This window comes from Varroa destructor, unplaced genomic scaffold (genome assembly GCF_002443255.2).
Source record: "Varroa destructor unplaced genomic scaffold, Vdes_3.0 BEIS01000001.1, whole genome shotgun sequence".
In the NCBI taxonomy this organism is placed as follows: Eukaryota; Metazoa; Arthropoda; class Arachnida; order Mesostigmata; family Varroidae; genus Varroa; species Varroa destructor.
This window is the reverse complement of record NW_019211454.1, coordinates 66,898,959-66,914,723: the sequence shown is the minus strand read 5'-3', so window position 1 is coordinate 66,914,723 and position 15,765 is coordinate 66,898,959. Positions and strand designations below refer to the sequence as shown.

At 39.4% G+C, this 15,765-nt stretch overlaps 2 protein-coding genes across 3 annotated transcripts in view; one reads left to right on the top strand and one right to left on the bottom strand.

The window, feature by feature from the left end:
- The window catches only part of LOC111243197 (uncharacterized), a 144,160-nt gene that overhangs the window by 69,564 nt on the left and 58,831 nt on the right, over positions 1 to 15,765 (top strand). Inside the window, exon 2 of the mRNA XM_086977492.1 lies at positions 11,415 to 11,563. The gene's annotated coding sequence lies outside the window, so the exon portion shown is untranslated. The remainder of the gene's footprint in view (positions 1 to 11,414; positions 11,564 to 15,765) is intronic.
- The window catches only part of TkR99D (Tachykinin-like receptor at 99D), a 63,261-nt gene that overhangs the window by 45,703 nt on the left and 1,793 nt on the right, over positions 1 to 15,765 (bottom strand). The gene's annotated exons all lie outside the window — the stretch shown is intronic.

Here is a 15,765-nt window from a genome sequence, read left to right as displayed (position 1 = left end):
GTAAAAAAAAATGGCTTTCCATTGCTTAGATCTTCGTATACTCGTTTGTCAAGCACAAGACGTCACATTTGTAAATGATCGAAACTCATTTACCGTAAGTTCATCACACAGTACATTGCCGGAAGCAAACTTCCCAATACGGCCTACGGGAAGAGGCTTTGTGTTTTTGTTTTTAGAACCTAAAGAGGTGGTACCGACACATCATTCTAGACGCATTGTAAACGAGAGAGAGAGAGAGAGAGAGATACAAATCTTCTTAACCTCATATGATCTGAGTACCGAAACGATAGTTGAGCGTCTTTAAACGTAGTAGCAAATGAATGCCAGCAGATTAGTTCGATGGAAGGCGGCTATCAGGTGTAACAGCAGATAAGTCTATATTGTTGAAGCCGGTCAGAAAATAAATCTCTTTATTCAGCTCACTTTTTAGCTGCTACCTCTCGGACAAAACAAACCGGCCTCCTCTGCTAAAATTATTTCTTTGGACTTCCATAGTTTTCTACTGCCTTTCAGATAGCATACAGGTTTCTCGGTAAATGAAAAAGAGTATTCTTAGAAGCGATCCATTCATAAAATTGATTTTTCAAGCGTTTAAGAAGCTGCGTTTGAAGTCTGTCAGAGTTTTCCGTTTTGCTAAAGCGACATCGAGTTAAATGTTGCTATAGCCAGGACCCCTCTGTGCGGTCCTGTGCTTCTCCAAGGGCTTTAATACCGTCAACTTTATGACTGGACGGCCAAGCCTCTGGTTGAAGGCAACAAGGAGTTGCTGCTTGAAGTTTCGCCAACGAGACAACCTGTGAGAATAAAAAGACGTATTATTTTTACGACTCAATTTAGGTAGAGTTGTAGCCTATATTCTTCATTTCGCTATCTTTCAAAAACCGTCGTCCAGTCTCTTATGTCCCTAGTAGGATTTTCGTAAGCAACAATCAGATAAAAGCTGTGAGCGGCAGTTCGGCTGAGATATGACTCTATGCAAAAAGAAGTTTTCGACTTTAACTGGTGTCGCTGAAGATTAATACGTATAGAGCGTTCAGGGGCGACCATGGACGAACGAAACATTTAATTATCCATTTTCAGTGAATGAATGGATAAAGGATCAGACCTGCCTGATTACATCGGCCTTGAAGATTTCAACGAATGTACATAACCGTTGGACCAAACTGAATTCAACTTTCTAACGATACGTCAGTGGCGTCCATGCGGCAAGTTATTTAAAAGTATGGTCCCAAACAGCGACATTAGAATATGTTTTTAGAAGCACTTCAAATTTTGAGTACGTATCGAATAGAATAATGGTTCAGACATTTGCATAAGTGCACTGTAATTTTTAATAATTTTCTTTTTCGTTGGCGTACACGAATCGTTATTTTTACGCGCATCAAAATTCATCTGTATAAAACAGTCACATAGGGCATCTGCACCAAGCATCATCCTTCGTAGAACTGTGACGGGTCCGACGTCTTGTTCTCCAGCGGACATAACTGCTAAATTTCTACGAAAAGTATTTAATTAACTTGAATAGGTCCTGTGTTTGTGAAACGTAGTTAGCGAATATATGGTAAATATTAGCCACAACATGGAAAAAGCTATTACATAGAATGTAGAAAGAACACACTTTAAATGTGCCTAAAAACATTAACCTTCTAGATTTATTCATTAGTTACATATATAATGTTTGAAGTAGTTGAAGCAGCGTTATCATTTTGAGTAGTGAAACAAGTTTACCGATTCTCTGTATGCTTCCACACCTCATAGGAGGTAACCGAAAATCGACCCTAGCGCCCGCGAAACTCACGATTTCAGATTAGAGCGTCATGGCTGTTAAAATTCGCTGAAAACCTTCAGAGTTGAAAGATTATGATCGGAGCATCCGATCATAATCTTAGTGACAATAGTTTCAATTTCATATCACATACACGCTTCGGAAATACGATAGACTTTCTTTGGTCATCGTTTGCCATCAAGCTAAAACCGGGTAAATGAGATTTATCTCTAAATTTTCTAAGATTGAATTTATCTCTAAATTATTGTTTGTATATTTGCATTACATTTGTTCATTAATTAGTCTGATTAATAAATACATGGGCATGTTCAGCGTTCTTTTAAGGTACGGTTTGCTTGATAGACATGCGTAACATTTCCAGATCTATGCGTAACGTGGTTTTCAAGCGGGTCTGTTCGCCAGAGTTGGCTTTTCCGAGCCACCAGTTACTTAAATCAATACAAACCTACCAGTCTAAGCGTGCTTTGCGAAATTCGAGTAGGCGCCCAACTGACTGTTTTTTTTTTGTTCCCAGAAAACTATAATTATATCAGATAAAGGAAACGAAGCTGAATAGTACTTTCTTGATACACAAATGGACCAAGGCGTTCTTGCGCGCAGAGCCTTTCGACTATACGGTAAGCTGATCCGTGCGCGTGGTCTAAATAAGACGCCTGACTATAATATGTGTATATATGACTTTATTAAAGAATCGATTTGACTCCAGGCACTTAACTTACACCATTGGCTAATAAAGTTATATAAGTAAAAAAAAAAAAAAAAAAAAACAAACTAAATAAACAAGTGCCTTGGACAAGTGAGCACATATTTCCGTCTACTGTGAGTGGAGAGCACCCTAACCATACTCTAACTGTTCGAAAACTCTAAGTTAACAGACTCTCTCTAGTAGAAATGATTGCATTATGCTCGTATCACTTTACCTCATGCGATAAAGATGAACCTGTACCTTTCAGTTAGACTGCGTTTTACTAATTGGGGATACAACACATTACACTATATATTAATTTATGATCAGAAGTTGAAACAAGTTCGAGTAATTTTCGTACTTCCTTGGTACGTTTGGAAAATAACTCAACAGCGTTTCTACTGGAAGGCCTTGTACGCGCAAAAATTACTGGTCGACGGATTTGTTCCGTAAGCCTCGTGCCTCACGGCTTTTGACGAATGATGGATCTATGCTCAAATCGCGTGATTTGCGTGAGGAAATCGTTTATCTTTCGGTTATGCGGGCGTTTCAAATGTGAGCCGGGAAAGTGGTTTTTAGCTGAGATGTTATTTATCGAAAAAAAAAAAAAAGGATTTACTAGTATACGACGACTAGTTGAAGCACTCTCTTAGCGGATGCGTCATACTCATATAACAGTTCTTAACCTTTCTGATCCGGAACGCTTCATGCCAATGCAATATGTGATTTTAACAGTAAAACTGCCACAAAAAATACCTGAATAAAATCAGCTTTAGTACCATACGATAGTACCGGCAGCTCGTAAGCGTGACCCCTTTCAAAGTCTTCTATCTTATCCGCGCGTAAAAGTGACGAAGCATTTTTCCATGTCGAGCTGGTAGTTTACAAACATTCAGTGCAAGCGCCGGTTCGAAAGTTATGCGAGGTAGAACGCATCGCTTTCGATCGTTTCAACATGTCACAAGTGTGATGATCTCGATTTTATCAACACTAGCTATCGTAATGTCTCACTAAATTTTCGAATGTATGCCTACTGTAATTAAAGGTTCACGAGAGTGGATGGATGCACGACGTTGATAGGTAGGGAGTTCTCGAAAACCTACAAAAATAGTTGTCCTACCAATGCAACATGTTAAATTAAGGATACGACAACATACGCTATAAATGCCAGTAAAGCTAGATGTTTATTTAGACAATACCGACCGCTAGTTCGTGTCTGATATATCGAGTCAGCAGATATGAGGCACGAACTAACTTCGTGTGTCTGATAATATAAAGGTAGATAGTGGTATTATTTATAAAGTTGAAGTAGAAGCATTTACTCAAAAGTGTCAGACGGATTCTTGCCGCTTAGGATAAATCAGTGTGTTGAATATGCAACATAACTGTGAAAACACTAATTTTTCTATGGCATACCGTGATATTATCAATGGGGGAAAAAAAAAAAAAAAAAAGACAAAGTCGTCGTTCAAACTTAGAATGATGCTCCTTTTTAAAGCTTACATTCTTTTACGTTTCCCGCAAATTAGATTGAAATATGGAGCCGAGCAGAGATCTTTCGAGGGGCGTTATAGTCGAACAATTTTAACGGTTCGAGCTTAATTAGGCACGCGAAAAAGGTTTAAATAGAGTAATTATTTGGTGTTCATGCGGTTTTCCTTAATCGCCACTAATCGATATACAAAAGCAGTACACTGATAAACAATACCTTATTAACATCACGTATTCAGCCATTTACATTGGAAAAACACTAGCGATTGATGGTATTTCAGCTAGTAAATTGTACGACCCCTTTACAACTGAAGCCTGCGAGAGATATTCGGATATAATTATGTTGTAGTGATGTATCCATCCGTTTAATACCAGACCGTATTTAGCTACTTCACTGAATAAACGAAAACAGCAAGGTTAGAGCCGTGCTAGAGTTCGGCTTTAGTACGCCTACCGACTTCACAAATACAGCTATGTATTAATGCCGCACTTCCTGCAGCTAAGCCCGTCTAGTCCGGCAAACGACTGAAGCCACTTTTCTATTTTTGCCTATCGAAAGGATCAGTTGTTCTTTCTCCGTCTATATGCTTGGCCTGTTTGACCGAAAATTCTCATTTTCATCAATAAGAAAATGTCGAGTTACAGCCTAGATCACAGATATAGTATTTGGTTGCTGTAAATAGAATTTACTTATCGATCAATCAATATACGTCGACGAATACACCGTGCTGTAGAATATGTACCACACACTAGGTACATAAATAATTTAGTCAAGATAATAAATAATAGATTTTTTAGTAGGAAATTTTTCGCAGCCGGGAGTTGACCTACTTTAGGCATGACATATACATTGCATGTAGATCACCGTAAATATGTACATCATTATTCAATTGACGTTTCGAGTACGCGGAAACTTATCTTGTTTTCTCACACTTGAGTCTTGGATATTTGCAAAACTGTGACTGTGGATTCTCCCACGAAGGAAACGGATCATGCTGGCCCCTTGATTGTATATTTGTGGTTTTCCAGAGCTCGAAATAAAGGGATTATGAGAATAATAATGCAAGCTTTTTTTTTTTTTTTTTTTTTATTGAATCGGCCCTTGTTTTGTTGTCCAGCGTGCGGCACTTATTATGATGTTAAACTGCTAGTGCCGGAAATGAAACCTTCCGTATAAAAATAGAAACTGCATGTATTGCTAGCTGGCGAGTCGAGGATGCCTTATATTCTATTGTCTTCGAGCAACTTTTACTGCTTCATAATAGAGTATTCGGAGAAGAGTCATGTGTTTTTGGACATGAGGCAGCTTTTCGAAATAATGAGGCTTCCGTCTGTTTCAGCTAGGGATACGTTATTAAACGAAAGAGAGGCTTGCAGGAAACAACCCAGTGGACTCTTGAGGATCCATGTTAGGAAAACTATTATCGCTGACGAGTTTGATACAGAATGTAATTGTAACGTAATAATTTTGAGGTCAGTGATTCGAATGTAGGGCTATCATTAATTTTACGTGTTTCGGCTCTCTAGCTAGTGACTAAAAGATGTATCTTTCGTGTAGCGGATCTATAAACCATGGTGACAATGGTTCAAGCTTCAACTATGGCTCAACCTTTAAGTTGACTACAAAGCTAAGTCTTACCAATCAGGTACATCTTGAGCATTGAAACTACCATTACACTCGGCATCTGTTACCTATCCAAACTGATTTATTTTTGCCGCTGGTCAAATAATTGGCCTTCAACAAGTTATTGGTACTTCGAGGTGATTCCAACCTAGCACTTGTTAACTTAGATGCTGTTCACTCGTACTTCAACTCACCAAACGCTCGATCATAATCGGCGGCTTGAAATCCTAATGGAGATTTAGGCCAGAGACAACCGTTTTGGCATGATATACTTTACCAAGGAATATTCTTCGAAGCAATAACCGTGGCATTATGGAAAACTATTTCAAGCAAAACATAAGAGCGATATAAAGTTCAATCGCTATCATGAATCTAATACCATACATTCGATAGGCACCATTAGGGTACGCATGTCAAGTTCCCAAGTTTCTATTTCACAATGATCCCAATGACGAATTAGTATCAATCACTAAAAAAACTAATATAATTAAAAAAAACTCCAGCTCAGATGAAAAATACGGTAAGGAAATACGATAGTTGGAGCAATTTCCTAATCGTAGGTCTTAATTCCGGAGAATTCGATGTTTTTTTTTATGTTATATACGACAAAATTGTTTTATGTTGTCCACATATTTCGACATTGACAAGACCATGACGGGTTGGTAAATTGTTTTCCTGTACGAACCCTGCGCATCAGCTAATCTGGCATTTGCATACAGAACTCTGACAAAGCCTTAGCAATAAATATCTTACGCCGTAAAATAAACTATTCTACCAATCGTTATTTCATATGATTTTTTTCTATTCTACAACCTCGTATTAACTACATTTAGCGATATCTGATGGCTTGTGGGCAGCGGCTGTGTGTACCATAAAAAAGGAATTACTTCGTACCATTTCTAATGACAAGGTCTCATGAAGGCTGCATAGGAGAATGATTTTTCAAATGCAACCTTCTACATCTAATGTCTTCGTTCCCTTTCAATGTTCAAGTACTAATGTGTTTAATTATCCATTATATTTTAACAGAATGTTCGAAAAATACGCCATGTTGGATCATCTAAATAAATCTTGCAGCTTTCAGCTTATTGATAGCCCTTTTGGACTGGAAGTATGCTTTACTCAGTGTAACAAACTAGATGTTTTTCTTTCGTAAATTTACCTATCACCTCTTAGCGCATAGTATGGCAAGCCCTGTGTCAAGGATATCAGACTATAGTATTACTCCTACAAATAGCATCTTTTCTGCGAAAATATTCATTCAGAGCGTAGGAGACAGGTTCATTCATACATACAGTCGACCCTTAACCATACCGCATGGTCAGACATAGCCAAACTTTTATAAACAACAAACCCATCGTATATCATCAGAAACAGTTATCTATAATAAATGAGAGTAACATAAAGGCATCGATTCATTGTAGCTAATCTATAAACTAATATCATACATCCGTAACATGATCAAACATTGTCACAAATTCATTGGGGAATATATTTTATATAAGGGGTTATTTGTAGTTTTGATGATGGGAAACATTTAAGAAAGACTCTAGTCGAATTGTTGACATAAACGGATTCAAGGATCCGGTCCCATTATATTCCGTGTACAAGTGAAAAAAAATTAACAAATACAATAGATAAAATTTTGGTATGTATTAGTATCTAAAGTTAGAAGCGCTCTGTATTTTGTCTGTGTTTAGGTTCTGGTGAATAAGCTTATGAGGATCGTAGACGAACTCCGAAATCATCATTAGAGCTAATATCATGCTTCATATCCTACAGCATCGGCCTTAATTGTACACATGTCAATAGAGTAAAATACGATTAAGGATCATTGTTTTATTGTATGACAGATACTTGAAAAGAGTGATCTGAGGCAACTGATATTACCCCTGTAAATTAATACAAACAGTTACGTAACAACACTTTAAGATTTTGTGTCCGTATAACTACAATAAATTGAAAGGTTCACAAAAACATGGAACTTTTCTATCGGATTTACTTAGCCTCAGTGGAACTAGAATTAGCCCATCAACGCAACAACATCCGACGAAACGATCTTTTGATTATACAGAGATGGGTCGAGCCGCAGAGCTCAGAGCACAACTGTAGACCCTTTCTACATTTCCGATGCTGTACCAGCGAGTAATTAATGAATCGCAAATCGATAATTGTTGAAAAAGCTTAGTGCACCCTATTTTCGTTAGAACGACTATAGTAAAAATCTGCCGATTTGCACTAGGAGAAACTTAAATTTTCCGTCCCATAAAGTTCAGATCGTGAAAGCTGCTAATGTGATCTGTACGATATATTTTAATAGGTAATCTATATGCACAACGGTAACTTTACGCACTTAAACAAATAGACAAAGCGCGCGTGAGGCGTTAACTTAGTGACATCGTTTCAATGACTTAGCTTTCGCAGGATGGGATTATCTACCTTTTGAATAACAACAGAGCCCTTCTTTACTTCTAAGCTCTATATTGAGCAGCAGGGAATCCTCAGAGGGAACCCTGGTGACGAAACATATGTACTCGAAAAGTGTATATATTCAAAAAAAAATACCTCATTTGCAAGCCTTTTTTGTGACCTTGCTGGTTATCCAACTCCAAATCGTAAAGGCAAATCAATAATGTAATTTGTGTTCCTTAATCACGCGTACAGGCTAACACATGCGAACGCAGCACGTTCCTTAGTTCGTATGTGATGAAACTATAATACTTTTCTAGATATTTTCGCTATGTACATAGCGAGAGAAAAATGCGAGGTTTAATGTCAGAGAGATACACGAAGGGCGGGATACGTGTATCCCGAAAAATCAACCTCACTGCGTATGTGGATGAGATAGAACGAAGTGCATACGACTGGTTAAGCAAAGTGGGCTGCCGTCCCGCAGACTGTGCCTCTACGACAGCTTAGTAGTGGGTAACGAACTTGTCTGTGCGCTTTATCTAGGGGCGCGCTGTGGATTCGAACCCGGGCATAGGCAGAGCTCGCTGCATGCTGGGAGCTAACCGTATGACGGAATTCTTAACGGCGATACCGGACGTAAAACTCGAAACCTAGATATTACTGTAGTCAACAGTTCTTCCTTAAGTTTCTCGTATATGAGCTTGTTTTTACGCACCGAGTTCCTCTTTACCGGGCTATCTATTTACAGCGAAGAAATTGGGATAAAAAAGCACTTACTCTGGGTTCTTTATGTATCACTCATTCATCTATGAACGAGGTACTGTGCCATCGATCTTATACAGGGAAAAGCAGGGAGACAGAACCGTCGCGCTGCTTCGCGTTATTCACAGGGGCAGGTCAATGTGTTCCAAAGCCGACCGTTGAATTGCGTCGCGATTGTATGTCGCAAGTAGAAGGATTAATATTTAGAGGTTGGCGTCGTGCTAGCAGCTTTCGCTGCAGACGCTCGAGTGGACCTTGTCGTGTGAATCTTTTGATCTGTAAGACTGACCTCGGCCATTTCCTCGTCTCTACCTACGCTACCCTTGTGGATCTTGGACAGTGTTCACGATATGCTTGGCCCGGGCTCCTGTCGCAGTTATGTGACGACGCCTCTTCACCTCTTGACTTCTCTCAGCTTTCTCAAACATAAAAAGTAAAATTATCCTATCAGTGTGCTAATTTTTTTACTCATCCAAAACATCGACACGCACCAGTTGAGCCTATGTTAAAGGCTGACAATATATTGTGTTTTTTTCCCCCATTGAGCGATATCTGTGCTTATAATTATCAATGAAGGAAATTTTTTGAGAGGCATCTAATGAGCCTTGGCTCGTCGAGATGAGCGATGTTTATGTTGCGCTGATAGGAACAAGCTGGATCGCCAAGAACCGTACGAATTACACCAGGAGGCGCAGTGCAGAATCCGTTGCTATCCTAGATAACTTCTAAATGGGTTACTCGTTTCTGTCATAGCCTTGAATACATCGAGGGCTGCGATAGGAAGAAAATAACTGATATACATCAATGCAAAACGGCTTACGCGTACCCTGGAAAATATGTACAAGCCCAGCCTAATTTGTGCGATGAAAAAAAGCTCGAATTGCTACAAGCTATGTAGAAACGAATCGATTAATTTCGATATGCGCTTGAATAGATTGATTCGCTTGTATCCTCTATGCTGTTTGCTTTGTGTTACAATGATGGTACTAGATTGCGAACATAGACCACCTGCAGTAGGGATACCGATATTACGTCTTGCGCAGTGTTTACCACCTCAAAGAACCTGCCACGGCGTCGTATATTTGAAGCGAAGCCGGAGCTTACCATCGAGTAATCGCTCGTAGATCGTCTTTCGAAGCTTCGTGGCTGGTGTTTATCATATAGAAGCTATTTGATTTTGTCCTTATGTTTTATGTAAAAAGCGATCCAAATAATCAGCGTAACAACTCAGTAGGTCTAAATTTCGATCCGGTAGTTAAATCAGTTTATAAAATTCATCCTTTTTAATATATGTAAAATCTAGCGTCCAGCTAACTTGCCGAGAATCTCATATCCTGTTGATGGTTGCTGTCTTTAGCAATAAATACCGCGGATTTAGTAGGCTAATTGGAGTTATGTTTTCTTTAATTGTTTCAATCTATAAGTTCTCTGTCGACAATATTTCTCAGACGACGGACGTATCTTGTTGTCGTGTCGTTTGCGTTTTGTACGATATAAAGGTAATACCATCTTATAAAGCTTCAATGCTGGCATATGTAGTGAAAGCTCAAAGGCTATACTGGCTTCTACATCACTAAAATTATAACCTCGTCGTACATATTTAGTTAGGGTTACGCTAGCCCAGTTGTTAGTCACAAACTGGTTTTTGCAGAGTTGCGCGCAATAAACATAACTTTAAGTGAATGTTGATTACGTTCAGCTTGTTCAAACCATTTTCTTTTTTCTATATGTAAGCCAGACTGACAATATGCACGTTACACTGGCAGTCGCTTCTCATCAAAATGAACTGAAAAGGCTTTTCGCGGTACATTTTTCTAAGGTAAACCTCTTCACAGGTTTATCAAGTTGCCAAGCAAGAGAATACTAATTTCGGATCACATACTTAGACGAGCGACAGAAAATAAACGGCGAAAGGTAAAGGTGTTTGTTGCCGGTTTCTGAAGCGACTGCCCTTATAAGCGTCGTCTTTGTCTCTGTTTCTAATACTTATATATAATGTAGGCCGAAATGACAAAACTTCACCAGAAACATGTTATACTGCTTATTTTCTGTTTCTCAGCATTGGCTCCCTCTGATATCGAAGGTACCTGCAGAATATCACCGAAAAACGATACGGAAACGTGGGGAAGCAATTTTCAAATGGTGTCCGCAAGGCCTATTTTAATAAAAATTATTCCTAGTGTAGAGCTATTTTGCAACAGCGTAGACGACTGATACCTTCTATGAAATGGTGCATGATTAAAACAGTAAAATTGTTGAAAGATCTATACGACCATAATTAACGTCAAACAACTTACGAAAGACGCCGGTTCTAATGGCTTTCCCCGTCGCCAGACGCGTGCAGCACCCTGAAGGATAATTCGATAACTAAAAAAATTGAGCCACCACGCTATTAACCTGAACCTGGAAAAAGTTAAGGTACTGAAGGTATAAATTGCTGCTGACAATGAGGTATAGCAGCTAGACTTAGAACAAAAATATCTTTTTTTCGAAAAAAAAATGTCACACTTCCCGATGGTTTGTTTTTTTTCATTTTGAGAGAAGAATAACCTTTTGCGCCATTTCAGAAAACATTTAGAAAGAAAATTCAAGTCGGTTTTCTCTTTGCGAAAACTCGTTCAAACCGACCATAGACGAATGTTTTCTTTTCACAGCATAACATGTCCTTCGAGCGACAGCATGGAGCATCTAACGGTAGAATCTGCTCTACGAAAGACGTCCCGTACAGCCTTTGAGCAGACAAAGAAGGATTTCAATTGGCAACCTTTTTAGTTTTCAGCGCAGCCCGTCATCCAATTACTAGGTGAGTTGTATTTCTTTCGTGCTTTCGTCTTATTTTCCAGCCACGTGTAATAATTAAGATAACTAAAAAAGCCCGCGAGTACAATTGCAGTACGAGATTTGAACGGGACATTGACGCATCTGCTGCCAGCATTTGTGACGGCCGTTGCCCGGCACTCATTTAGGAAAGCCGTATATATCTAAGGAGGCATTTTCATGTCAATTTTAAATTACGAACCTGCGGCATACGTGGACGGCTGTGACGCGCTCCATACGATCTCAGTGGACATGTTCAAGCCGAGTGATAACGTGACGCCTTCGTATAATTTGACAGGCGTCAGCTGGACGCCGACATTCAGTTCAACGAATCCAGCTCTATAGATCACGACAGGCTTTTTATCGTCAGACTAATGATTGCGCATCCTATTAATTGTGTCCTAACAAAGATCCTCACCAATTGCTTAGTATGGCAGACAGCATCTAGTCTGAGTGCATTTGCTATGAGGGCGATGGGCAGTAAGGCACGTATGGGCATTCGATGAGTAGAATAGGGCAACACCTTAAAGCTGGATGAATCAGCCGGATTATAGTATATAAATGCGCCTGCAATAGGTTCTTTCTAGTTGGTGACGCATGTACCGCAATTAACGGTTTTGCGCCAAATGAGAATGATTGTAAAAACGGTCAAAATTAAGATCGAGTTCCAATGCACGCCAGTCGTGTTGCTGTCGATATCCTTTAGCCAGTATATACGTACATGAATAGTGGATAAATAATTTTTCACAAAAATATTTACTTGATTTTGAATTGCGCGCCTTGTTTAAAAGTTGCCATATTTTAGTGGACCTATTTGTTTGGCAGTAACTCGTCAGAACGACTTAGCACGGGTTGCGTCATGCGCTACTTAGAGGGATCCGTTTTTCCACATCTGTATAAGTAAATCGATCTGTTAAAATTACATTGGCCAAGTAATCAACACTAAAAACTTGATTACACAACAACAGTATTTCCTTTACCACGTCCCCGAGCTACGAATGCTCAATTCAGTTATATGTCTCACGATCCCGGCCATTGAAAGAATAAACATGGCTCCCAATGATACTTTACGTTTTCGGAAAATGGACGCTACCTAAACCTCCACCGTTCGACGGCGCAGTTCAGTGAGATATTTCGGTGATTTTAATTCGGCCAAATCAATGGCGCCCGACAGTAAAATACAGATAAATGACACATAATAATAACAGATAAGATACAAATAAATGACGGACAGCCGTGACCACTATTTACAGATATGCGCCAGCTGTACGCATCAACATGTGAGACAAATCATCGTCCCTTGTTCGATACTGTGAAATACATCTATCGCACGAGTCCTACATTTTTTTATTGATATTTGAATAATTTTGTTTTTGACAATGCTCTTTTTTTTTTGTATGTTTTATATATTTTCACCTACTTACGCAGGAGTGGTACATAGCTGCCACCTAGAACGGTCAAAATAGTCGATTTGAAAAATGGCTCAAGCCGAATGACCTTTCGGGCCGACAAATTTGGACCGATAAAATCTTTGTCCTTGTTCGGTTAATACGTAAACAATAACTGAGACTTTATATGTCTATATGTACACAAAACCTTCTATATGACGAATACATCTGAGCACTTTCCGTTGAGGTCTTATCATCTCATTGTTACGTCGGGTGCTGCAGGCATCTTTTCTTATTTTTTCCTTCTTTGGCTAATTAGTGATCATTGTAGGCGTGTTGGCCGAGCATGACTTCATTGCCGATAGAGTCGTATCCAAAAAGCCCCAATAGTGACGTACAGAATTATCTTCAACTCTACGACTATCATCAGCTTCGCCCACGCTTCGACGTTAGGCAACATTATAGTGGAATCTTTTACTTTGCCAGCTATTATATCACTCGTGGCCCAGAGCGGCATAAGTGGTGCCCGTGACAGCTTAACGGGCAACGTACTCGTCTGCTAATCTTAGGGAGGGACACGCTGTGGTCCAAGTTCGAACTCTGTTCGAACTTGGACCTCGAACATAGACAGAAACTCTGTTCATTTCGTCTGTCAGTAAGTGCCTAACGGCGATACCAACGAAGAACATGGAATATAAGGAAAGCGATTAAGGTATTCCCGCAGTTCTACGCTTAGTTACGAATTTCAAGGAGCAATACTATAACTTTTTTTTTTTTTTATTTTTCAAGTTGAAAATGCAACACCGAAATAGCAACTAAGTTCAGTTATTTTCCTAACGTCCTAGAATATTCTGCTAGAGAGAACGCGGCTGTTTGTATTACAAATTTAGTTGTTTACCGTACTCATATAGCACCAAGCAGAATTTTATTGAAATGTATTAAAGTTCGACGTAGTAGCGTACGTTTTTTAAAAAGCGTTTTGAGGCGCGCAATGTTGCCAAGAGTGAAAAAATATTTTCCAGCTGGTCCAGATAATTCGCCTGTATTTGGACTAAGCTTTTCTTTTCATTTTTTTGTTACCTTTTCTCGAACAGCTTTGCGCGTCCATTGCAGCAGAAGCTCCTCCTGAATCGCTGTTTACCGCAACCATCATTAACGCTACTACCAATAATAACAACGACAGTAAAAAAAAAAAACGGAGATGAACGGCTCAGTATCCCGTGGTCCGTTTTTATTGCAGCTTCTCTAACACTTTGTCATCATTTCTATTCAGAACGACAAAGACCGAACACTCGTCTTTGAGCCGATGCTATTCTTCATTCTGTAGAATGCAAAATCGTCATCCCCACTCAACCCCATCTATTCGCTGTTGGCATCACGACATCCGATTGTTCTTGGGCGAACAGGGGCAACCTGCTCTTGGTATCATACTTGGTCAGGCCCTTTCAGTTCGATAAATCACTTTGCCCTTAGTATACATTTTCGATTGCATCTTGAGACTCTTCGTCCCGGTAATTACATTGCTGCTGTGCTAATATTACTTCCATTCTGTACTGTTCGACTAAGCATCGGTAGCCCCAGGCATGGGGCGTCGGTCCCGAAGGCACGTCATTGAAAGCTACAATAGATGCATGTAAACACGACACGACCGAGCCACACGGCGCGTTCTGCTGTTAGTTGGCATACTATTGCTAACGTGGTAAGATAAAGCGTGTCGTCGCAACAGAAAGGACTACAAGCCAATGGGCTGACTAAAACACTGAGCAAGGTGTCATAATAGCATGACGCCCACGCCGCTTTGGTAGATATGGCGTAAGCAAATAAAAGGAAGTATTCGAATACAAACAGTTGATTTGGTACCGTTAGATCTGAGCGACAGCTACGCCTTCATTGCGACACACGGTTTTTTTTTGAAAGAAACCTAAATAATATGAATCTCATTTAACTGCGAGCTGGCTGAAAACGATCAGGCTGCGTCATAATATTCTGATTTAATAAATTTGCATACTAAATGATTGCAAGACAACTAGACTCAACCGAGAAGTAACACTTTGTCGGCGCAACATATATCGTTTTTTTTTGTAAATTCCCTGTACTCTCATCAATACCATCGGCCTTAGTTACGAGTATTAGATTCAGTCACATAATAGAACATAGTATTTTTTTAATACGATCCAGCGAGCGACATGATAATATCGTAATGAGGGGCCACGGAGGTAGTCTTTTTGAGCAATGGAAGCGGGGTGTGGCTAAATACATTCATCTCGGAAGGCGTTTCAGCTTTGCGAACGAAAATCTTCGCTGCAGCTGAATTGCTCGTTAAACGCTATCGTATAGCATAATTATGCTGTACGATAGCGTTCTGCTTATGCTCCAGCGTATGCTCCAAAAAAAAACTGACCTATTCCTTATGTGAGCAACAGCCAATTAGGATGTTTTAGTCACACTAGAGGGAAAAAAATGGCGCGAAAACTTATCCCATGTGGGAACGAAACGTGTTACCACTCTGACTAACGGCGAAAGATTCTTCAATCTGCCCGTTCATTCATTCAATAGGAAGTGGTCTTAACGACTCTGTTTTTTTTTTTTGTTCATATCAGTGATTATACAGAACTGTGATTCCCGTAACACATCGCACACATCGTAAAGTTGAAACGGATTCACTCAAAGTTTCAAGACCAGTCTTGAATGAGTTGAACATCGCGTTACTCAATCAGGAAATGCGTATGCTTGCTTTACATAAAATAACATAAACTAGAAATATTATATACTACTAACAATTCTTTTATTATTATAATTT